At 36.5% G+C, this 24,876-nt stretch overlaps 1 protein-coding gene across 1 annotated transcript in view; it reads right to left on the reverse strand.

The window, feature by feature from the left end:
* LUZP2 (leucine zipper protein 2) overlaps window positions 1-24,876 on the reverse strand; it is a 4,367,081-nt gene that overhangs the window by 1,384,348 nt on the left and 2,957,857 nt on the right. The window lies entirely within an intron of this gene.

Here is a 24,876-nt window from a genome sequence, read left to right on the forward strand (position 1 = left end):
CAAAGCTTTATTGTGTATAAAATATGAAGTCAGATATCAAATAATGTAAGACAAACATCTTTAAAATAATATAATAATAACAACAAAGGTTATTAAGAATTCATACCAAAGAACAGAAAATGCAGTATAAATTCCAGGCATCACTCATTCCTATTTACCATATCTCTACTGCTTACATTTAATTTATTTTATACATCTGGAGGGTGAGGTAAGTGTCTGTTAAAGGAAACCTTTTGTTAAGGAAAGAAATAAGACTCTCATTAAAGTTACACATTGGGCAGACATGTAAATATTCATAGAGTTCTTAAGAAACAACATGACGTGGACATATGCATGATATCATTTCTATAAGCACATTAGTTATTTACTATCAAATCTTAATTTCATTTCTCAGAGAAATATGCTAAATATTTATTTAATAAAATCAGAGTTAATTATACATAGTGTCAATATAATATTTTATATTAGGAATCTAAATACTGTAACAAAAAAAAAGTTAACAATATCATTTACAAGGAAGCACTGAAAAGCTTCAAACTTTTACACAGCACTGGTCTCTTGGGTGAATTATTTCCATGCAAAGCCAGTTTTGAAACAGCAAGAAAGAAGCTATGGCAGAACACATAATACATCACAAGTCTTCAGTAATAAAATTACTGGGAGCAATTCATAAAAGCACATGATTGCATAGGTCTGGAACACTGTGACATTTATGTATTGAGCTATCCCCAACTCATATAACTCTGACAGACCTCTCAGTATGGGACACAACTGAGTTCCTGGAGTAGTCCAGGGATAAAGCTGGTATATGTAAATTGTAAATCAACAGTGCGCACTTTGTATAACAAGCATGTGAATGATGGTTATACCTGCAGAGTAGGGATGCTACAGGACAGCAGTGGTAAGCAACCCACTATCCTTGCGCTCAACCTATGGATAGTCATACCCACAGAGAAACAATAACATCCACCACATACAGCTATATTAAGCAGAGCTGACATTGGATGTGACAGTCATAGCCTAAATGTTTTAGATGACTACTTATTTAATTTCAGCACAGACTTTTAACTGATGAGTAAAATTTGACTGTTACAAATAGTTTTTTTCATTTTTTTGCCAGCTAGAAGGGCTAAGAAAGTTCAATCATTGTTAGATGTGAAGTTTTTTACTAGAAACTTGAATTTTGCTAATATTTTTTACAATGTTAAATGTAGTTGTGAACACCTTTGTATACTTTCAGTTTTTAATCCCCCATCAAATTATACTTTGTCTCAGGAAGGTGAGCTGGACATTATCAACATTTGTAAAATAAGGCAAAGCACACGTTTCCCAGTTTTAACTGTTGAAAAGAAGCTGAAGAAAAGTTGATTCTTTCAGATTTAAAGATGAAAGGTTACATGTTTATGAAAGCAGACAAAGGTAGGGTATTTGTAATTATACAATGGTAGTAAGTTAGTATTCAAAAACACGCAAGCTGATTACACCGTTAGCCACCCAACCAGTGTGCCCATTATAAATCGTGCATATACCAACAGATAAAAGTATGTCCGCTGAAGTGCAACCAGACATTCTTATATTAGCATGTTTTCCATTTCTAGTGTCCAGATTTTCAGAATGTCAGAAACTTTGCCTCATATTTTAGGGTCTGTCCCTCAAATAAATTGTGTTTTTTCCGACTGAGAAGTGAAATCACTAAATAATAACAACACATTACATTTTCAGAAAATCCATCGGTCAATGTACAACAGCATAAATTCTATTATTCTAGCAGTTTTCTAAGTTTATAAGAGCAAAGTTTACAACAGGTACCTCTGTCACCCTAACTGAGAGCTTTGCACATATGTTGAGCTAAGAGGTTAAGACTTGCATACGGAGAGCAGGAAAATACAAGGAAAATCAGGTAATTTCTGCAAAGCTAAAGAAATGCACTTGTTTTTCCTTGTATTTTTGCCCTGTCTCTCACAGCTCTCCAGATTTAAAATGTTTTCATCAAAAGTGATTTTAACTAGAAACACCTGGTTTCCCACAATTTTAACACATGGAATGTCTAAAAAAAGGAATTAAAATACTAATGAAAATATTAACTGTTTTATTTTGGAAATGACTTCAGATAGTACTAATAGTTATAATTGCATTTATAACAACTGGTACATTATTAAAGCAGATTCAAAGTTAATATCAATGCTAGAAAAATGGCCAAGGTTCATATATAAGAAGGGGAAAATTCTAAAAATGTTATAACAAATAGATTGTGGGAAAGTTAGTTTGCCATTTACTGAAAAGGCACTAGGCACATATAAATGTGGAACTTGTGTTGTGTTCCTATGAATTTGAAAGGCCTTTAGTTGAGTTAAAGCATTTGAATGGAACTATACCTATAAGATATCATTATAATGGAATTTCTACCGGTATAGTTTATATAGCTGTCTGTGGCAGATGTTATTGTAAATATGTGGATATGACTACCTGGTGGTTGAGTACTAGGATATATAAACATCTATATTTTATTAAAAATAAGGATTCAATGAATGGTCTTTTCAAACATACCAGTTTAATCCCATAGGTTATATCAACAGAAACAAAACGATTCACTGAGCTCACCACCAAAGGCAGTACACGCGTGGAAACCAAATAAGTGTTCATATGTACTTACTTTATTCGTGGGTGAATGTTCTGTGTCCAAGTTTCAACGATATCCATGGCATAAGAGCCTTTTCAGATTTTTCCTATTCTTAAAGGAAAAACTGGGTGTCAAGAAAACAAGATGAGATTTTTGTCTTGCATATAGCAGTGACAGTGCATTCATACTAGAGACCATAAAAAAATAGTTCAGATGAGAACCTCAGGAGCTCTGTGGGGGAGAGACCCAGTTTTAAATGTGGATTTTGTAAAGCATGTCAACATATTAAAATGGATAATTTATTTATACATCCAACATCTAAGAAGGAATACAGGTTCAAAGGGTTTGCGAATTGCAGGAGCAAAAATGTGATTTTATATTGCTCAGTGCCAACACTGCCCAGCCTTCTATGTGGGGAAAACAAATAGAATGTTCAAGGAGCGTATCCTGAGACACTGTCAGAACATTAGAAATCAAGTAAATACGAATGCTCTATATGGTCATTTTAAAGTTAATGGAGACCACACTTTTAAATTTATGGCCGTAAGCAGGCTAGTAAATACAGTACAAGGAGGGGATCTGGCCAACTATATCGAAACAGAGGAAACAAAATGGATTATGAACCTTAGAGCAGACCAGAAACCTGGACTGAATTAAATTGTACCGCTCAAACCCATCTTGATGGGAAGGGCTCTAAAGAAATAATGCACATGCATTAATCCTGTGTTATTTCACTTTAAAAGCTCCAAGCGTTTAGCTAATACTAAGTAAATAGGACATGCATTATGAATGAGAGGAGTGTCCATACACAAAAACTTTATTGGTTGATTGAATTAGCTGCAGGAAGCTCTTGTTATATGAAAGGAAGCTGCTTTTTTCTTTAGGATTTGATAAAGGTTCAAGAAACGAAAGTGCTTATACAGACAGCAGCAGCAGGATTACATTTTATTTTGTTAATAAAGGGATTGATTTTAACAATTTCAATCATTTTACTTTAGCCTGGGTGGCAGCAGCAGGTTTGCTTTCTATAAGTTATATCAAGGTAAGTGAAGATTTTATTTTTCTGTCATAGAGCATGAGCCATGTGATTACAGAGGGGTATATATAGAAATTCTGCAGAAGTCAGAGAAACTAGATAGCAGCTGGAACTAAATTCTGATAAATTTTCAGGCATAAATTTAGTGATAAATATTAAATGTTTTTTGAATGCCAGATGGCTAAAAACTTTTTTAATATTTTATCATTGGAAGTACATAAATGTCTGTTACAGTTATTATAGGCAAGTTAGATTCAATATTTTTACTGAATGTTTTATTATGTATTTTATAAAATAAAATGTGCATGCACCTTTAAGATAATTTATAATTAGCGGTTGAGAGGAGTATTTAACAGTAAAGACTTATGGGAAAATCATTCTGAAGAAATTCTTAGTATTTTTAAAAATGAAATCACTAAGTAGATTTGTTATGTGGTTTAAGGGATGTTTTTTTTTTCCGGATTATATCACCCTTTTGAATCCATCTTCAGCAAACTACAGACCCAACAGTTAGTTTCTCTGATCTTTAATTGTTCTATATCTACTTATCATATAAACTGTGCTGCATCATATTATAGCTGACAACCATGTATGTTTACTTTTCAGCCTGTTATTGTATTAATAACCCATATTCACCTTCCAAATATGACATTAAGTCATGTGCAATGGTTTTCTGTGTGCTTCCTAAACCTTTTAAGAGCAGCAGTTACTTTTTCCTGTTACAGAAATTTAAACCTTTTATTTAGTACCCTTTTCAGAAAATCTGGACCCTCTCAATTTATTTACTAATAACTAATTACAAGTCTTGACAGGTCACTCCTTGATGACTTCCATGCCTTATTAGCCCAATAAATACATTTCCTGCCCTTTACCATTATCATTTAGCAGGTTACTCAGGCTTTTTGACAAATATTTCCATGCCATCAATCTATATTCCCCACCGAAGGACTCACAAGCCTAACATTAGCTATATTAGCAATAAAGACATCATTCTAAATTTCAAAGATATGGACAACATCTTTGTAAAATGCTCCATATTTCTTCCTGGTTAGTTAGGCATGACAGTGTGATGGTTACTCTGTGTGCAATCAGCGTGTACTTGCTCTTCCTTAACATCCTTCAGAGCACTCTCCTTATGCATCTGCTTATTTCTGTTCTCTTCAAACTCTTCTACAGACTGCATATTATCACCCTCTATGTACCTGTGGACAACAGCATCTCAAAACAAGCATTCCTAACAATCCATTGCTGTAGTTCTACTGTCTTCACTCTCTTAGTGCCGTCATCCATGGGGTATAAGCAAAATAGCAGGCTTTCTATGCTGCTTTCCAGACTACGGAAGGAAGGCTATGACTATTCCCCATAGCATTCCATGAAACTCTCATTATCTTTAGCTTCATTCCAAAGGACAAGCTTCTTGATTTTGGTCTGCTTATCTCACTGATGATCAGTTGTGTTCCATAATTAGCACTGAATAACCTGAAGCAACAGTAAATAGCAAAAACATCATGGCACACCACACAATATCAGCAGACTCTATGCAAAACTTTAATCCTTGAAATGTGATTTTATGATGTTTTTGATCACTAATACCTTGTACAGTATGATCTACAAATATCTCCAGTGGTCTTCTCTTTGAGGATTAATCTAGCTTTTATAGCTCCTTGAAGACTTTTTGCCACTGTTTCTAATTTGTCCTTCTTCTGCTACTAAGACTAAGAGCTTTTCTAGTACTCCTCTGTGAAACTCATGAGAGTCAATTATGTCATCTGTAAAATAAACTGCTGCTTTAGTCATCAGTCTGTGTCCTTGTTATGGTTATGTCATTACAGTGCCACAAACCGTACCCTACAGAGAACTCACGTTGTCACAACCTCATTTTCTACCAATTTAAAGCCTCACAGGGCATAGTCTTTAATACTGTGCTATGTTATTAACTTCATTTTTCAAATTACTTAGACTACTGTTTTACTACAATCATAAAAACATTGTTCAAGTCAACAATTCTTTTCATTCCAAGGTTTAAAACATTCAGTACCCAGAATCATCTTATTAAATCTGAATTGACTTGGATTATTAGCAATGCTAACATATTAGCAGTGACTTCCTAGAGAAACATTGTAGGACTACAGATTTAGTATATATGGCAGAGTGTGATCAGTGTGAAAGTTTTTATGTTGGAAAAACGAATTGCATGTTTAAGGTTAGGATTTTACAACATCTATCAGCTATTAGGAATGCTGATACTCATAATGCCCTCTATAGGCATATAGAGAAACATGCACAGCACAGCTTCAGATTTAAAGCCATTGTTAATATCAGGTTGAACAGTAGAGGGGGTGATATTAAGAATATAACAGAGCTCAATGAGGCCAAGTGGATTGTTGAACTATTGGCCCATAGACCTCCAGGTCTCAATGAAATGATTCCAATGAAACCCGCCCTGAAAAATAGGCGGGTGTTTTATTGAATTTGATTGGCCATGCTTTGTTTTAAATTGTTGCTACTTTGTTTGATGGTTATCTGAAGAAGGGTTACACCTGAAAGCGCTCATCTGTAATTGTTTTTACTGCTTACTGAAGTTGGATTTGTACAGTTTTTTCTACTTGACATTGGATTTTATTAAAACCTTTGGACATTCAGCAGTGTTCTGCAACGTTTTTTCTTCATATTTGTTCCTTGGCGTCTAGCAGAACTTAGGTGAGTTGTTTTGTTTCACATTTTTGATAGAAATATATCATGCTTGAAGTATATACAACACAAACAAAAATGTGTTTGTAGGGGGCATGATTCACTATACCATCCAACATCCATCACTATCAGTTCTGACTGAAAAGAAAAAAAAAATCCCCAAGATTATGCAACATATATCAACAAAAACACCAGAATCCCATACACACTTGTGATTGGCGATATGAGTGTTGATCATTAGTGTAGGATCTTAAGTGTGGTACCTTTAAACAGTTCAGATTTTGCCTAAGCCTACATATCTTACTGAAAGAAGCTTAACAATATATTCTGTCTACTAATCTATTTACATGGAGCTTTAGACCTAAGATCCAGCTTTTGTCAGTAAAGGATCACTCATTTTTTAATAATCACAGTTTGCATTGTTTCACATAATAAAATAATGTAGTTATCAGACATACTGTGCAAATATATATGACAAGTACAGAATAGTATAGAAATGATTGTATAGAATTCTAACATAAAGAAGACAATACATACAATTATTAATCATTGTAGCAAAAACACACACTGCACTGTGTTAAAGTAATAATCTAGACATTCAGATCAATCACAATAGATCATAATCTCTAAGGTCAAGGGCTGCAAAAGCAATATCTACAAGCAAGCAAATAAAAGCCTCCTAAGCTACTTGAGATAATATAAAAAACAGAAAAATATCACAGATGATAGCATAGTATTTACCACTAAATGTTGCTGACAATAAAACCAGATTTCTTGTTTATGATACAAACGTACAAGATATTATATTAAGTTCCCATACAGTACAATTTTATCTCTTGAAATTTTTTGAATATTTTTATGAAGAAAAACTATTTTAATAGTTACAGAATAGTTTGAACAAATGTGCTCCATTTTAACCTGAAATTAGTAATGAGGCATTTTACTCAAGATGAGTTAGAAAACGTAGACAAGAAACATGCAGTGTACGGTACTGTATAAATATCAGTTAAAATCTCCTTTGCTGTCAATAATCAGAGTTCACATAATTGTTAAACATAATGTCACATATGCTATAAATAAAATCTGCAACTGCATTTTATTTCACAGCATTCAGATGATAGATTTTGCACTGCTTCTCATTTGTGGGAAGTCAGATATGCATTCTGCAAAGACATGGATTGTGAATAAATGTACTTGAGTACTGGCAAGCAGTTATCATCACTGTGCCAAATCAGAGAGAATGAACATTTATCTACTGAAGTCATGAAGACAACAACTGAAATGCATAATTCTGAATAATAAGATGAATTTGAACACCAGTGTCACTATACCTCAGGTACCAGTACGATTCCATCATTGTCCATGTGGGTGTTAATAACCTGAAATGTACAACCCTGGACTACATGGGGAGAGACATCGTTGATCTAAGTATGTGTCTCAGGCAGATATTTGCCTTGCATTGAGTAACATTCTACCTTCACCAAGGATGATGCCAAAGTATGGACAAAATATGATGACTTCAATAATTAGCTTAGTTTCTGGAACTTTTCCAGGGAGATTCAATATTTGTCAGCATGGGAGATCATGGTTAACAAACCACGTTGCTTTCCAAGGGATGGTCTGCACCTGTCTCCTCTAAGCTTCTGAATATTGGCTAAAACTTTATCCATCCTGTTTCCTTTGCAGGCATTGCCAAATTGACAAACCTACAGACAGAGCAAATAAAAACAAAAGAAACCTAAAGGTGCTACTGCTCAATGCTAGGAGCCTAAACAAGAAACTACATACCCCAAAAGGTTTCCTGATTTTGGAGAATACAAACATCTGTACTATTACCAACACATGGTTTAAATTATCAGAAAGTACTCCAGCAGTGCAAGGCTTCAGTGCCCAACACACATTTTTGGCCATCAGCTACATAGGCAGGGACAAAACATGAAGGAATCAATTTATATTAGCAAGAAGAATAACTGTATGTTTGTTAAACAGGACAATATTGTTGAATTTATCCATGAGCAAATCATCACAAACATAGTCATTTACCTTATTCTAGTAAGCTATAGGTCATCCTTTATGTTTCTAGCATTGCCTAGCTCATACATTGACCTAATGGAGTCATGCATCATTAAACCTAATTGCCTATTCCTGTGAGACTTTAACTACCCCCTGTATTCCTGAGACACATGCACCACTGCCTCATGCTCACAGGCATGATGACTCCTGGATTTTATTTAAACAAATACCACTGAACAAATAGTGCATAACAAAGGTTCTAACATTCTGGGCCAGAAACTTACTATTGTGGGAGAGCACACCCCGCACCCCCCCATGTCAAATCCTCACTGGTGAAGTCAGACCACAAAGCTGTGCCCTTCAAAATAAAAATCAACTCTGTAACCACAGCCAATCCTGTAAAAGTTAGGTGCTGTTCCAAAGCAAACTAGAACCTATTAAGTAATAGTTTGTCAAAATTAAATGCTCCTCCCAGCCTTGGAATTGTTTACAGAGTCTTTGTACAACTGACTAAACTAAAGGGTTGTACAGAGGCTGCTGTACTTACTAAAAGTAAGCCCAAACCAAACTTAAAACAAGCCATACTGGTTTGTATAGGTATGTAAGAAAAAGAAAAAGTCATGGCTAAAATCAGGAAGAACAACTTCCATAATGATAAAAACTTTCTAATAAAACTAAACAGAAGACTAAACAGGACTAATTAAGTAAAGAAATGTAAGACTGGTGTGGAAAGGCAAACTCAATAACTCCTCGGCTTGGACAGTACACAGTACAAAGTACACGAGTTTATTGCATGCAACACAAAGTAACACAAAGTAAGAAATTCTCCAGGTTAAGCGCTTTCATCTGACACAAGCAGACTTCATCATTGTGTCAGATGAAAGCGCTTAACCTGGAGAATTTCTTACTTTGTGTTGCGTGCAATAAACTCGTGTACTTTGTACTGTGTACTGTCCAAGCCGAGGAGTTACTGAGTTTGCCTTTCCACACCAGCCTTACATTTCTTTACATTGTTGCTGTGCTGTGTCAGGACTAATTAAGTCCAACAAAGCCAATTATGAGGTCAAGGTAGCCTCACAGGATGAAGACAACCTCAAGGCCTTCTACAACTATGTCTGAAACCTCGAAACCAGCACACATCACTGAGCAGAGCAACATAGTGAATTTGTCTTACAAATTTAGTCAAACTTTAGCCCCCCCCCCACTTTGCTCCATGAAATACATTCCAATATAACAACCCACCAACTATTAACAAGGAGCAAGTCCAGCCAGCAGTTGCTAAGGCTAAAAACACAGCTTCAGTGTGTCCTGACAATATTCCAGGATGGCTGTTAAACAGCTTGAAACATGATCTATCAAGATCATGTCAGTTACTTTTCAACAATAGCAACAAAACAAGCTTTGTATCATGAGGATGGAGGATTGCAAGGTTTACATGACTTCACACAGTTGGACCATCAACTGACTCCAGAAACTACAACAAAGAAATAGGCCATCTTAAGACAGTGGGCCTAACTCAGTTTGGCTTTGTCAAGAGAAGGTCATGCCTATGAAAGTTGGAGGACTACTATGAGAAGGTCACCAAAGCAATGGACAGGGGAAAATGGTGCATACCACCTACATGGACCTGGCTAAGGGATTTAATACAATACCCCACTCAGGTTCAGTTGACAAACTCACTGAAATGGAATAAAGCTCTTCATAACTCATTGATTGCAAGTTGGCTCACACATGAAGTCAGGACTGGTAAATATCACCTTGACTAAGAGACTGATCACCAGGGGGTACCTCAAAGCTCTCTGCTGGAACCTCTCTTATCTGGCATCTGCTTCTGGGAGGTAAAGATTAATGTCAGTGGCGTTTTCTTGGCCAAGTCAGCAGATGACTGCAAACTGGGAGCCATCATAAATTCCTCCTCATGACACAAACATCTTACAAGAAGGTTGAACACACTCAAATGACTGGTACCAAAATCATGGATTAAAACATAATGCCAAGAAATGCATTATAGTGCCTTTTGGGAAAACTGCCACCCAGTCAGGGATCTAGAAACATATGTAGACAGTATGTGGCCCTTGGTAGTAAGAAAATTAGGGCATGGCATCCAGGTAAAATAAAGTGATAGTGTCACTTTTTTGTGTCTTATCAGACCCATTGAGTATAATATCCTCTTTGGCATGCATGTACCTGACCAAACATATGAAACAGCTGGAATGCCAACAAAGATTCTTTTCCAAGCGAATCCAGGGTATAAATACACTGTTCTAGACAGATCACCTTAAAGCCCTTTCTCTATAGTTTGTCTGTCTTGTACAGGTTAATGAGAGGAGATATATTCCTAGCATACAAGGCAACCCTCTGTTCCAGCTCTGATGAACCTTTTGCACAGCTGCTAAATAAACAACATCATAACCAAAAGATCCATGGGTTTAAATTTTGTTTTTGACATAAATATGTTGGCAAGACAGATTTGCGTCTCTGAAGATCCCCGTGCTCAGTAACAGGTTCCCCATCCATGTGAAGCAGAGTTCATCCCTAACCCTACTTAAGGGTGACCTTGATCAATGGATGGGACATTGGAAACGTACCTCATGTCTGGTCCCCATGTTTCTGCTAGACAGAAGCAGACAGTAATTCACAAATGAACATACCCTCCCCACATAACCTCTAGAGGACTCCTACCAAATATACCTCCTCCTAATAAACAACCATGATACAGAGGGACACAACTGGGTTGGATTGCATGACTAGGCTTACAAAGGCCCTGGCAGACATAAGACTAGTATACACCTATGAACCTAGTAGACCAAATTGTACAGAAATGATAAGTGATGTTTCTTTATTGACTATCCAGTCCTGAAGTTCTCATTTTGAAACATTATATTTAAGGAGTCTTGTGAACATGGAAACTGCAACTCTAATCATATTGATATACAAGTATGAGCTGTTTTTGTGATTTCAGCTTTCCCCTAAAATTCCACAAATGCCAGAAAGGTAAACAAACTAATAAATCCAAAAAGACGGCTCACACCAGTTGCAGGCAAACGTTTTATTCAGAACAGCAGTGAAAACTTATTTCCCTAAAATTGCATAAGAAATAAAGACACCACTGTACAACAGGTAAAAGAAGAAAAGGTCTCTGATCATGGGAAACACAAATTTTAATTGTTATTCATTGATAAATTGGGATTATGTGCTAGTGCTCGAATACAATAGGCAGAATTGTTAAATAAAAATCTGTATGTCTAAGATCAATAGGATTAAAAGTGTTGGGAGTTTAGCAAAACAGCTCAATGATTTATCTACAGAAAGAACATATTTGCTAAATGTGAATTATTAATTATGTGGTTGTGATCCACAGCAGGGTATTACCATAACAAGGACTAAAGTTGCCACATATTTGAAAAATTTGCCCATTTTGGAAACAGGGTAAAATCTTACAAGATTCACAAGTTTAAGCCCACCTTTATTTTTCGGTCCAAAAGATTTTAAGACTTATTCCTGGGTTACTGCTTTTCCACAAGAATTTTACAACTGACTTGAAAAAGTCTTTATTTATTGCAAAAGTAAATAAAAAAATAATTTGCATTGTAGGGGACCACACCAAGTCAAAATTTTAATCCATTCCTGGCTTAACATGCATTTTTTACTGGGAGGGCATATTAAGTAATGTAGAGCAATGGAGACCTAATTTTGTTGGTTCTACCCCTTACCAGTCATCTTTTATTAAGTGAAGAGGCCCAATCCTGTTATCTCCAAACTTTGGTTTTAGTGGAGGATTTTCATATGTCTTGGGCTGGTAATCTATCCTGGTTTTGTTGCCATTTGACCACAATAGTGTTATTTTATGTAGTGGAACCATACAATTTATATTTGCTAGCTGCAAAACTCTTCTGCTCATGGTTTAATACGGCCAAAGCCCTCAGAATTAATGTGGATGATAGGAAGACCCTTAAACCAAATGTGAATGCTTTCACCTCAATGTTAAAGGTGGTAACGCAGGACGTGCAGCACATCAAGGTGACTACTGAAAGCCAAGAGCTAAAGGTAGCAGTGATAAGAAGAAAAAATCTTGAAAAAGGTGTGGAAAATGCTTAATGCAGAGTGCAGCAAGGAAATGATCTCCTATGTTTACAGATATATTAGAAATGTAATTGTTAAGAAATTAATTCAGGATACAAACCAGTTTTGGAACATATTTACTCAATGTTTTTCTCAACTTCTCTCAATGTTTTACTGTGTTAAAGTATGTATTACTGTTAACACTGTACTTTCATTTCTGGTTGATTCTGGATGGTTGTCTTAATAAGTTGGTTCTAAATACAGAATTTTTTCACCTTACTGGTAAATGAATCAAAGTTAGTACCAACAAAAGAAGGAAGGTCTATTTTTGATTTAACCCCAGTATATTCTAATGTCTTTATTGAGATATCTATTGGTAAACTGAGGGGCAACTTAATTAGACCTTTGAATTACTAAAATGATACTAACAAGATTTTTCTATAGCTTATAATTAGATAATTTGCTGCAATCCTTAAGAGATAATACACTGATAAGTTAGGATTCTGAAACTCCAGTAAGATGTCATCTGTGTAAGATTTACTACTGATAACATAAGCAACACATTTCATCAATTCAGTTTTTGACTATTTTATATTTAGTGAACAACAGTTCTGATGAAATAAGAGACTGAGATACCATTCCAATGCTTTGTATAAGTCAAGATTTGAATTGACTCAGAAAGTTGGCCATTTACAGAAAGACATGTGATACTGTTATTGTGTAGAACTGTAATCAAATGGACTCTGTAAGAAACCTGTGTTCTTACCACAACTAAAAGAAATGTAGGTGATGTTGGGCAAAAGATTTACTTGCACATAGAGGGAAAACCACTTGCTTATTCATACTTATTTACATTCTGGGGAATTATGACACTGCCTTACACTTGCCTGGTTTCTATGAATTCTGGCTTCAGGCTTGAATTTATTTGGTTGTTGCAAACTGAAATATTTTAGCTAGAATTGTCGTATTTTTTTTATACTGTAACGGATAAAGGTGACGGTTCTTGATATGTAAACAGTATGAATCTGGGTTCAAAATAAATACTGTTTTGCATTCTTTTAAGTATTTGTCTACTACGTCATGAACTTTATGATTAAATAATTAGAGTAACATGTCTAATTGGTACTTACATCAATAAGAAACATTAAACCATCCAAATGCGGAGTATAATCAGATGTAAGAGTAGAGACTGCATCAAAGATTTCTTGTAGACTAAGTAGTACTTGGGTAATTTTTCCTTCTGGAAGTACACCTGGTAAAGTGTTATAGAAATTTTGTAATATAACACACCTCTATGTGGGCTGCAGAAATATATATTTCCAGTTTGCTATCTGAAGGTTGAAATCAACATTCCTGAAATACATTATCCTGGTAATGTAATATAAAAGACCAAAATGCTGAAGACAATGTCTAAAAATCTTGAATACTTAATATCCCTACCAGTGTAACCCCAAAACAAGTGTAAATATGGATTTTGCAAGGGTGGAAGGGGGCAAGTCCAGAAGTTCAACATTAGTGTTATGGTATTCATTATTACATTACCCGGAGTATGGATTTCAGGACTGTGGGCTTCAAGCATGGGACAGTAAACTTAAATTCCCACATAAATATCACAAAAGGTTAATAAAGTACCTTGAGGATAAGTATAAATTTTCTGTTACTTCATGAAGCTCTTTGCCATATTATAGATAATACTTATATAGACATGTGGAAAACTTACCCTGTAAAAAGATCAAGCAGAAGTGAACAAACTGAAGTTCTTGGCATAACAGCATAGTGTCCAGTAGGAATACAAAGGATCATAGGCGTTCATAAATTTCTGAAGCAATAAGGTACCCATTTTTATGTGGAGTTAAGGTATGATTCTTATCTTAGGGTAGAACCAAGGTCAACTTTCAATTCTGCTTAGAATGATATAGAGACTTCTAGGGCCAATGCTGTAAACAACCAGCAAGGCCTTTATAAGCTTAGTTAAGAAATTCAATCCAGCTGTGTCCCTATGTATCACAGGCATTTATAATGAGGGATTATTTTAATTAGGAAGTTCCTAGAGGTTATGCTGAGGGTATATATTAGTTTGGGCATTACTGTCTGCCTCTATCAGAGACATGGGAGTCAGATGTGAGGTACATTTCCAATTTTCCATCCATTGGTCAAGGTTGCACTTAAATAGGGTTGGGGTGGACTCTGCTTCAAATCCATGGGGAGCCGATACTAGAGCATGGGAATCCTCAGAGGAACATATCTGTTTTGCCAAGATGTCTTATTTATGTCACAAACATAATTTTAATCCTTGAATCAAGTGGTTCTTATGCTGTTCATTTTGTGGATGTGCAAAAGGTCCATCAGAGGTACATACAAGGACACCTTGTATGTCTGGAATAACTTACATCTCAGTAACCTGTAGGAAACAGAGATGGGCTTTAATGAGATCCATATAGGACAATGCATTCTAACCATTGTATACATATGGACAGCTATATGCCAAAGGGGGCATTATACTCAATAATGGGACTGATAAGTGTTGAATAAACTGGCACTATAAATTCCTTGGACCTAGATGCAATAACCTTATATATAAGTTGGGTGACTTATGATTTTCTTACTACCATGGCCACATATTGGTCAAAGGCCAGATTTCTCTCTAAGTATGTGCCCAGATCCCTGACAAATGAGTCAATTCTTTGGGTGTCTTATTGATGGAGTAATTACTAGTGTGGCAGTTTTCCCAAAGTGTACTGTAATGCATTTCTTGGCACTGTGTTTTAATCCATGCCTTTGTTACCAGTCATTTGGCTGTGTTATAACTTACTGTAAGATGTTTGTGTCATGGGAAATCTATGATAGCTCCCAATTTGCATTCATCTGTGAACTTGGTCAGCTAAAGGCTCTTGACATTAGCCTTTATATCAAAAAGTAGATGCCAAATAGGAGCAGCCACAGTATGGAGCCCTGAGGTACCCCACTGGTGACTGGTTTTAGTGGAATCATCAGGTGGAAATCCAGAGTTATGTAGGGATTTAAGCTCAGTTCAGTAAGTTGTTCAACTACACCCAAGTGGGGTATTGTATCAAATGCCTTAGCCAGTTCCATGTAGGCAGTATGCACTTTTTCCCCTCATCCATCTCCTTGCGCATCTTCTCAAAGAAGTCTGTCAGGTTTAGTAAGCTTGATCTTCCCCTAACAAAGCCAAACTTGACTGGATCCAGTGTCTAAAGGTAGCCTGTAGCTTTCTTGATTATTTCCATGATAATTTATTCCATGGCTTTGCATATTAGGCTAGTCAGACTAAAAGGACTGTAGGCAAAGGGGGTCAGCTGAAGGTGCACTCTTGGGTAGTGAGGTAATTACTTCAGTCTTCCATTCCCATGGCACAAAGCCTGATTTGAGGGTATAGTTGAACATTGACTCAAGTGTTCCTGATAGTCATGTTTCAACCTATTTAGGAGGCATCCTGTGATACTGTTAAGGCCCACTGAGGCTGTGTTTTTGGCCTCACCTAAGACAGCTTTGTGGTCTAACCTCAACAGTGAGGATGTGACATGTGGGGGCAGCATTGTCCCATTTTGGTGATTCCTATATGTTTGAACATCTGCTGAGTGTGCCCACTTATCTGGTCAAGATTATTTGTGTTAATAACTTTTATAGAGGGGTAAAGTCTCACATGAGTAGGGTATTTGGTTTAATGGTGTGTTTCTCCAGCAGATCTATGTACAAGCTATGGAGTGTGAGCTATAGCTTGCTAGAATATAGCATGGAAATGTCCTTGATAGTTTGCACAATAATACACTTCAGGACATCATCCTGTTTAACCATTGTAGAGTTATACTTGCTAATAATATAAATAAAGTCTCCTCCACCTTTTGTCCCTTATCTGTGCAACTGATGGTCTAAATGTGTGGAAAGCACTGTAGCTTTGCACTACTTCAGTACTTTCTGCAGATTTAAAGCATGTCTCAGTAATGGCACAGGTGTCTATATTCTCCAGAGATAGGAGAGTGTGCAGGGTATGGAGTTTTATATTTAGACTCCTAGCACTGAGCAATAATACCCTTAAGTTTCTTTGGGTTTTATTTGCTAGGTTTTTAGGCTTCTCAATTTAGCATTGCCTAAAGAAGGCTCTAAGGAGGTGGATACAGTTTTAGCCAATATTTGGAAGCTTAGGAGAGATGGATCAGACCATCCTTTGTAATGCAACATGGATTGTTAACCATATCCTCTCATTATGACTAATGTTGAATTTCCCTGGAAAGATGCCAGGTAGGCAGTAGGCCTAACTATGCCAATTATTGAAGTCAGCCATCTTTTATTCATACTGTTGAATGGTCCTTGATGAAAATAGAATGCTGCTCAATGCAAGACAAATACCTGCCTGAGACACAGAGACATCAACAATGTCTCTCTTCGTGTAGTCCAGGAAAGTACATCTCAGGTCATCAATGCCCACATATCAAATATAATGATACTGTGAAAGAGATGTATGAAAAAAATAGATTTGTTGAAGAAAGTGACGTAAAGAGAATAAAATTAATTGATTAATAGAACATGTCACAACATATAACCTTTTATCAAACATACAGCATGGATTTTATAACAAAAATAGCAAACAAGCAGTATTATTCATATTAACTAGCCACACTTTTGAGAAAATTTAAAGGACAACTGACAGGAGTTGTCTTGACTTGAAATGTACATTTGACTCAGTCAAAAACACCATTCAAACTAAAACACTAGTTAATTCATATATGAAAGTGTTTTAAAGTGGATCACTGGATACCTAACCAGTAGAACTCTCTCTCTCTTGGGCCTAACAGAGCACACTCATAGAACTCATCCTGTTTTTAATATTTATTAACAACTTACTTTCTGAATTACCAATTCTGAACTATATCCTTGATGCAGATGATATTATTGTTTTACATTCAGATACATTGCTTCACAAGTTGCAAGAAAAGGTGCAACTAGAATTTACCTCACCATAGAAATGTCTTAATGGAATGCATGCCGTATTAAACAGAACACAACTATTTTTTAAAATACAATCCCACATTAAAAAATAACTCATCCTCCAGGCACACTACAGTCTTACAGAGCAGAAGTATCTAGTCATAACTTTCAGTAAACTACTCACCTTTGAAGGACGTACAAAATGTCACAAAAGATGCACTCAGTCAATAAGATTACAATATAAATAATCTCACCTTCTCTCACAGCAATCAAGGAAAGTTCTGGCATTAAAAACTAGAATACTGCTTACCACAGTTTACACTACACTAAATGCAAAATACTGATAATCTGCAGATAACCACTAACAAGATCTGGAAATTCATAACCTAGGTGGTGTCAGAGAACATTACGGTTACTCATTTTAAAAAGCTAACTGGATGCCAGTACTTGTTAGGAGAAAACTCTCTTTTTTTAGTTGCCTCACATACAAACTACTAAGTTACTCTCACTTTTCACCTTATGCATATACTCCATCTCAGACATATTCCCTACACTCATATGCAGATAATGCAATCTCCTTGTCTAGACCACAGTTCATAAAAGCATTTGATGAATGATAGCTGCTTTAAAACTCCACACAGATGACTTAAAACACAAATAATGTGAAAATAAGAAAACCACTGCCTGTAGTAAAGAAAGAGAACTCACTTTAATTAATTAAAACATAAAAATAAATTAACATACAAAATTCACAGACTAAGGGCTTTCCCCTGATAAAATATTAAGGCATTGTCAGAGTCAGAGAAAACATCATTAAGCTCTATTTAAATAACACTAGATCTTAAAGTCAATCATTACATCATTTCCTGCCATGTCAAATTACGTAATATGAAGAATAAAATAAATAGAACTTAAAGATGTTTTCACCGACTCTGACAATGCCTTAATATTTTATCAGGTGAAAACACTTAGTCTGTGAATTTTGTATGTTAATTAATTTTATGTTTTAATAGTGTGGAAACATTAAAGTGGGTGCTTTTTCTTTACCATGGGCAGTGATTTTCTTATTTTTCCGTCATTTGATGAAAGAGCCTTCACAAAGCTTGCTCATGCAGCACTGAACTCCCTACTAGAAAACATATAGAAATAACAGGAATTAAGTACACTCAAAAAAGAGATACTTCATTTTTGTTAGAAGGTATGTATGTGGCCAGGTTTTGACATGCTAAGGGAAATATCAAGCAACTAAACTCAAACTGGCACAGACACCTTTCTTCTATCTCTTCTAAACTAACTAGGCAGAATACTTGTAAGACATGTATGTATGGTAATTGCTGTCAATAACATTGATGCCAGGATTCTGTAACATGCCTGTTATATGGTGCTCATTGTATAGTACTACTGAATGATATCTACCTTCGTTTTCTGTATTGGTACTCTATTCATGTCATATAAGAGATGCCAAAAAGTTCTGTCTTAAAATTTATGTGTAGTTCATGCACATTCCAAACAAAAATAATACATTTAGATGTGACTATTTTAGCAAAATGAGCAAATAAGAAAGATAACCATATCATAGGTTCATAGGTTCATACTAGGCTATCTGCCCTAGGGCATTTATAAGCCTAGCCAGAATGTGTTTGGCTTTCACCACCCATTTTAAATTTATTTTGCTACGCCCTTTTTTGAGGTTAGTATACTGTGTCTCTGTCTAACAGTGACACAGAAGTGATAGCCAGGGTAAACCTACGATCTCCCATCCACTCATCAAGATTCCTCTTGAAGAGAGTCAATGAGGGATTCTGCCTAACCTGGACTGGGATTTTATTCCAATGTGAAGGGAGCCTCTGGTTTATGAATCTGTCCCTCCAGCATGTCCTATTTATTTCAGTGCTGAGGTTCAAGTCTCACGAGCACGTAGCTCGATGGGATTTTGATTTTCTGAGGTGCAGCATGTCCATTAATTCTGGGTTGGACATGGCTTTATACGTCAGGCACAGATCGCCTCTGAACAGGCGGTATGCCACTGAGTAGAGCTGGAGTTTCTTTAACCGGGCAGCATATGGCATCTGTTTGAGCCCTTTGATCCTCTTGGTGAGGTACTTTTGGGGTCTTTCCAGTTGCTGCAGGTGTCTGGTAAGGTACATCCCAAAAGGGGCATTGTACTCAATTATGGGCCTGATGAGGGATGAGTAAAGAGGCACGATGACCTCCCCTGATCTAGATGTGAATCCCTTCATGATTAGGTGGGCTATATAAAATTTTTCTAACCACTTTGGCCACGTGGTTGTCAAATGAGAGATTGCTATCAACTTGGGTCCCCAGGTCCCTAATTACTTCTTCTGTACTTAATGGATTACCACCTATGTGGTAATTTGTGGGCACTTTGTTTTTGCCAAAGGGGATGACTATACATTTTTTGGCATTTAGCTCGAGGCCATGGCTCTCGCACCAGTTGTCTGTTTCTATGAGGCCCTTTTGGAGGATGCTTGTGTCGGCTGGAGAGTCGATTATGGCGCCCAGTTTGCAGTCATCTACGAACTTGGTCAGCCACAGTCCTTCCATGTTAGCCTGCACCTCCGAGAAATATATACCGAACAAGAGAGGTCCCAGGACTGAGCCTTGTGGGACACCACTTGTAACTGGTTTGGAGTCTGACATGGCTCCAGCAATTCTAACCATGTGGGTTCTGTCCTTGAGCCAGTTTGCAATCCATCTAATGACATAGGGGTTTATATTTAAGCTGGTGAGCTTATCTATAATGCCCGAGTGGGGTATTGTATCGAAGGCTTTTGTGAGGTCCAGGTAGGCTGTGTGGACCACCTTCCCCTCGTCAATGGCCTTGGTGACTGTTTCAAAGAAATCAACCAGGTTTAAGAGGCAGGATCTGCCCTTAGCAAAGCCGAACTGGGTAGGATCCAGTGTCTGTAGGTCCCCAATATCTTTATTTATGAGGTCCATGATGATCCTTTCCATAGCTTTGCAGACCAAGCTAGTCAGGCTTATGGGGCGATAGTTTCCAGGATTCGTTGAGGCACCACCTTTATGGAGAGGGACCACTGTTGCTGTACGCCACTCTTTGGGCACATATCCTGTAGTAAGGCTGAGATTGAACAGTAGTTTTATGTTTGGGTTTAGCTCTTCTTGGAGTTCATGTAGGGAGCAGCCCAGAACACCGTCTGGTCCCATTGATGCTGTGTTTTTTGCTTTGGAGAGGGCGGCTCTTATCTGAGATGTCAGGGGGGCAGCACTCTGCTGAGATAGATATTTGCCCTTTTGGTGGGGAGGGAGAAGTTTGCGCTGAACCTGTCAGCTAGGATGTTGGCAATGTCTGTGGGTTCAGTGTATTTTTTGTCATTTTGGACTAATTCTGAGCATATCTGGTAATTACCACCCAGTTTCCTAACATAACTAAAGAAAGCCTTGTGATTATCCTTAGAGTCCTGTACAATTTTTCTCTCGAAGCTGGCCTTAGACAATTTTATGAATGCCCATAGTATTTTGCTAATACTGATCAGTGATGCCTTCCCTTTTTGGGATTTTGCTCTATCATTTAGTAACTTCCTCCTTCTATTGTATAGTTTGTTTATGGCTGGAGTCCACCAGACAGGACGTCTGCCTTTGGAGGATTGGGTCTTGGTTTTATTTGGGATCGCATAATCCATGCATTCCTGAAGGTCTTCATAGAATGCGTTTATAAAGGATTCTGCGGTCTGGGCCGTATTTTCCACAGGCCTGGGGGCTTTGAAGGATTCCACTTCGGTTTTGAGGAGTGTGAAATTTGCTTTAGAGAAGTTTTTCACTGTGGTTTTCTGATTAGGGGGTGGGGTCGGGATGTGAATATCCAGTGAGATTAGTTTATGGTCTGATCTTACCAGTGAGGGATACACTTCTGGTCTGGAGCACAGAGTCCCCATGTTGGTGATGATCAGGTCCAGTATGTTTTCCCCTCTTGTGGGAGTGGTAACAAGTTGTTCCATAGCATTTGAGTTTATAAATTCTAGGAACCTTTGGGCTAGGGTTTAATACAGACACCTGACTCTCAACCTGTATATCCTAGGAGTAATGACATAAATGTTGAGAAACCAGCCACACATGTATATATTATATTCTTTAACTGCTTCATACTGCCCACCAGATCAGAACACCAGGACTGCTAGCCTCCCAACTACATGACCTAGTCCTAAAATCTTTGTATGAAACTAGCTGATAAGTAAATGATTCACTCAAAATGAACCCCACAATGCAGCACAAAACTATACCCAACTAAATTATATGCAAGGTCTTAAATTTAAGTGTTATTCAAACTTACTGTATCAATGAAAACTGAAACAACTATCTTAATTTACTGGATTTTAGCATCATGCAATGTTCAGCTGAACCTCTACAAGTAAAATTTCATTGGTTCATCTGTAAGTATATAGATATACAACACTTATAAAAGTCTAAATGCAGTGTTTAAACAAGTAAGACTACTCATAGTTATTCAAATATACTTCTGAAACTTATTTTGTCCCTGAAATGAGTCAGCAATCAATAAATAATCATTGGCTAGACCTGCCATCTCAGCACACTTCACAGGGCCACCAGTTTTCTAAAACTAAAACTAGTTAGTAACTGGTAATCATTATCATTTTAGAGGTGCCACATGCATTTAAAATGACATAAAAGCCAATATGGTCAATAAATATTCTAATCTAGAATATGAGCAAAGTTTGAAATGTATTCCAAGAATAAAATATGTTCCAATGATAAAATCTCACTTACTTTAAACAAATCACAAAGTGCATCAGGTGATACATTATACTCTTTATTCAAAATCTGCAACACAATTTTATTTCAAAATAAAGTTTTTCACCCCAGGTATCCGCTGAAAAGGGTTCTCATTACTAGATGAAAAATCCTTGTAAATCAAGGCAGAACAGAACAAAATAAATTGTATGTATGTGTATGTTCATGTAGTGAAAACCATCTGCTAACTCTAAAACACATTTATTTTCTAACATTGAATACACCAGAAATAACAGAGTCATAACAGATCAGCTCACTAGGTGTATATAAAAATCCCAAAATCTCTAATAGCTCCCTCAACGGCACTGCAGATCTCCAGCACCTTTTTAAAAAACATTTCAGAACTAAACATTTATTTTCTATCAACAAGCATGTTTAATTTATGAAATGAACAGGGAGGGATTAGCTTGGGCTTGAAGATGCACAAACTCCATTGTTTCCAGAAATTTGAAGCACAAATCTAAATAGACCATTACTTTTCAGAAAAAGATTACCTGACTTATACAATGACAGACTCATGCCATTGCATGTGCACTCATTAATTTATTCAACTATTACAGGTGAAATCTGACAATGTCCCCTACTGCAGAGCTGCTTAGTCTTAAAATACTAAATATTATGATAAGTAGACCTGATTGTTAACAATGCCAAAGGGAACAGGGCATTCAATTACATACAAAAGACTCTAGTCAGTTATCTTACTACACTCTGAAATACCAGGGGAGCTCAGTGGAGACAGGAACCAAATCACTCAGATAATAGAAAAAACATGAAATAAGTGATCATTTAATGCTTACTTATTACATGATGCTACATCTGCACATCCACTGCAGGGCATTCTTTGTATATGTACTTGCATAAAACAAGGCATGTCCATGTACAACGCCATACACAGGCAGTTTTATACAGGGAACCATACTTAAGCTTGCAGTCTAACTCAGACAGAGACCACTTGCAAAAATTAATAATAATAATAATAATAATAATAATAAAAATGATTGCTAAATCACATTTAGAGAGCATTTAAATAAACACTATCCATTAAGAACTGTAAAGACAACACTGGAAAACTAAAGCAGCTTAAAATGTGATTGAATAACAAACAACTAATACACGTATACCAAAATACTGATGAATCTGTAAAAAATGTGTTCTGTTATTAGCTATATAGTCAAACCTATTTCAGGAAAAAATGAAACAAACGAGTATGTCATTGTAAATCTTATGCAATGGTAAATTAGTAGCTGGATGGCTGGCAACATCTTTTGCCAATTTAAAAAAAAAAAAGGATTGGCAATTCAAAGGAACCAACTGTAAAAATAAATAAAACCATTGTTTTTATTCAACCAAGAGATGTGAAATCCACAGCAAATCACTATACCAAACACGTGCTTTTGTCCATTTACACTCTATGGACCAAGAAGCCCATAGAGAGTAAATTGATAAAAGCACTTATTTGGTATACTGATTCTGTGTGGATTGCATATTTCTTGGTTGAATAAAAACAACGGTTTTATTTAGTTTTCAGTAGGTTCCTTTGACTAGCTGTTTTTTTTTTTGGTTTGTTTAAAGTGTGTGCTGCCATGGCTGAATTTGTTTTTATCTTTTCCTAAATTTGTAATAACTTTCATACTTAATCCTTTCTACAATATTAATTTTTGATCTGGCTGTGAACAGCAAATAAATAACATCAGGTGCCCTAAGATGTTTATACATATTACCACAGAGGGTGTTTTTCAGGGGTCATGGGGCTCTGTGAAAACAATCTGTCACATAAGTAGACAACTCTTTGGATGGACAATCTACTTGTTTTTAAAGTTTTTGAATTGTATCTTCCAGGTTATTATCTGACTTGCAGCTCATACCCAGTCATTCTATTCTGAGTTTGTCAATTTCTGACCTACACACCAAAGAGAGAGCTCCACTTCATTGATTTAGTAAGAGCATCTAAATGATTTGTGTTGCAAGACTTGGTGTTATGGCAGTCTTCTCATGCGGACATTCTTTGAAAACATGGATGATCTTTTTGTAAACATATAAATAAAAACTAGAGAAGAGGATAGATTCAATAGTGCTGAGCTATCCTTAATTGACAGTAAATTTCCATCATATGGAACCATGTCTGCTACTTTAACGTTCTTCAAACAAAATGATTATTAGATCTTTTTGCTTTCCATGTAGGTTCTCCCAAAACAATAGTCTGTCAGTAAGGGTCACTGACAAAGCAGAGCAAGACTACTCTAACCCAATATTTCTAACTAGGTTTGGGCCTGATTGTTTCATTTATTCATCTGTGAATGTGGACGTGGAATTAGGGAGCGCCCAGTGGACAAGGAGTGGCTTGGGGGGGGGCACTAAGCAAATTTAGTACATTAGATTGCTTCATGGGACAGAATGTGTCACCACACGAGTCATTCCAGCTTGTACAATACACAGCAACTGTGATCCATTGGTCTGTGTCCTGCAGCACCTGGTTTTCTGACTGGGATCAACAATGCAGGAAATTTAGCCAACTACCTGACTTGGATGGGTAAACTAGTATAAGATACTCACTCACACCCTCCATACTGAGTACATCCTGTGGCCAGAGCCAAAAATCAAATTCTGGTTACTTGAGGGACAGTCAAGGCATTATTCCTTTATATCATAGGGATAAACAAGTAACAGATTAAGCATGCTTTTTTTCATATGGAACTTCGAATTCCCACAGAGTAAT

The sequence above is a fragment of the Protopterus annectens genome, chromosome 9.part0 (assembly GCF_019279795.1).
Source record: "Protopterus annectens isolate FY-2018-M chromosome 9.part0, PAN1.0, whole genome shotgun sequence".
Lineage (NCBI taxonomy): Eukaryota > Metazoa > Chordata > Ceratodontiformes > Protopteridae > Protopterus > Protopterus annectens.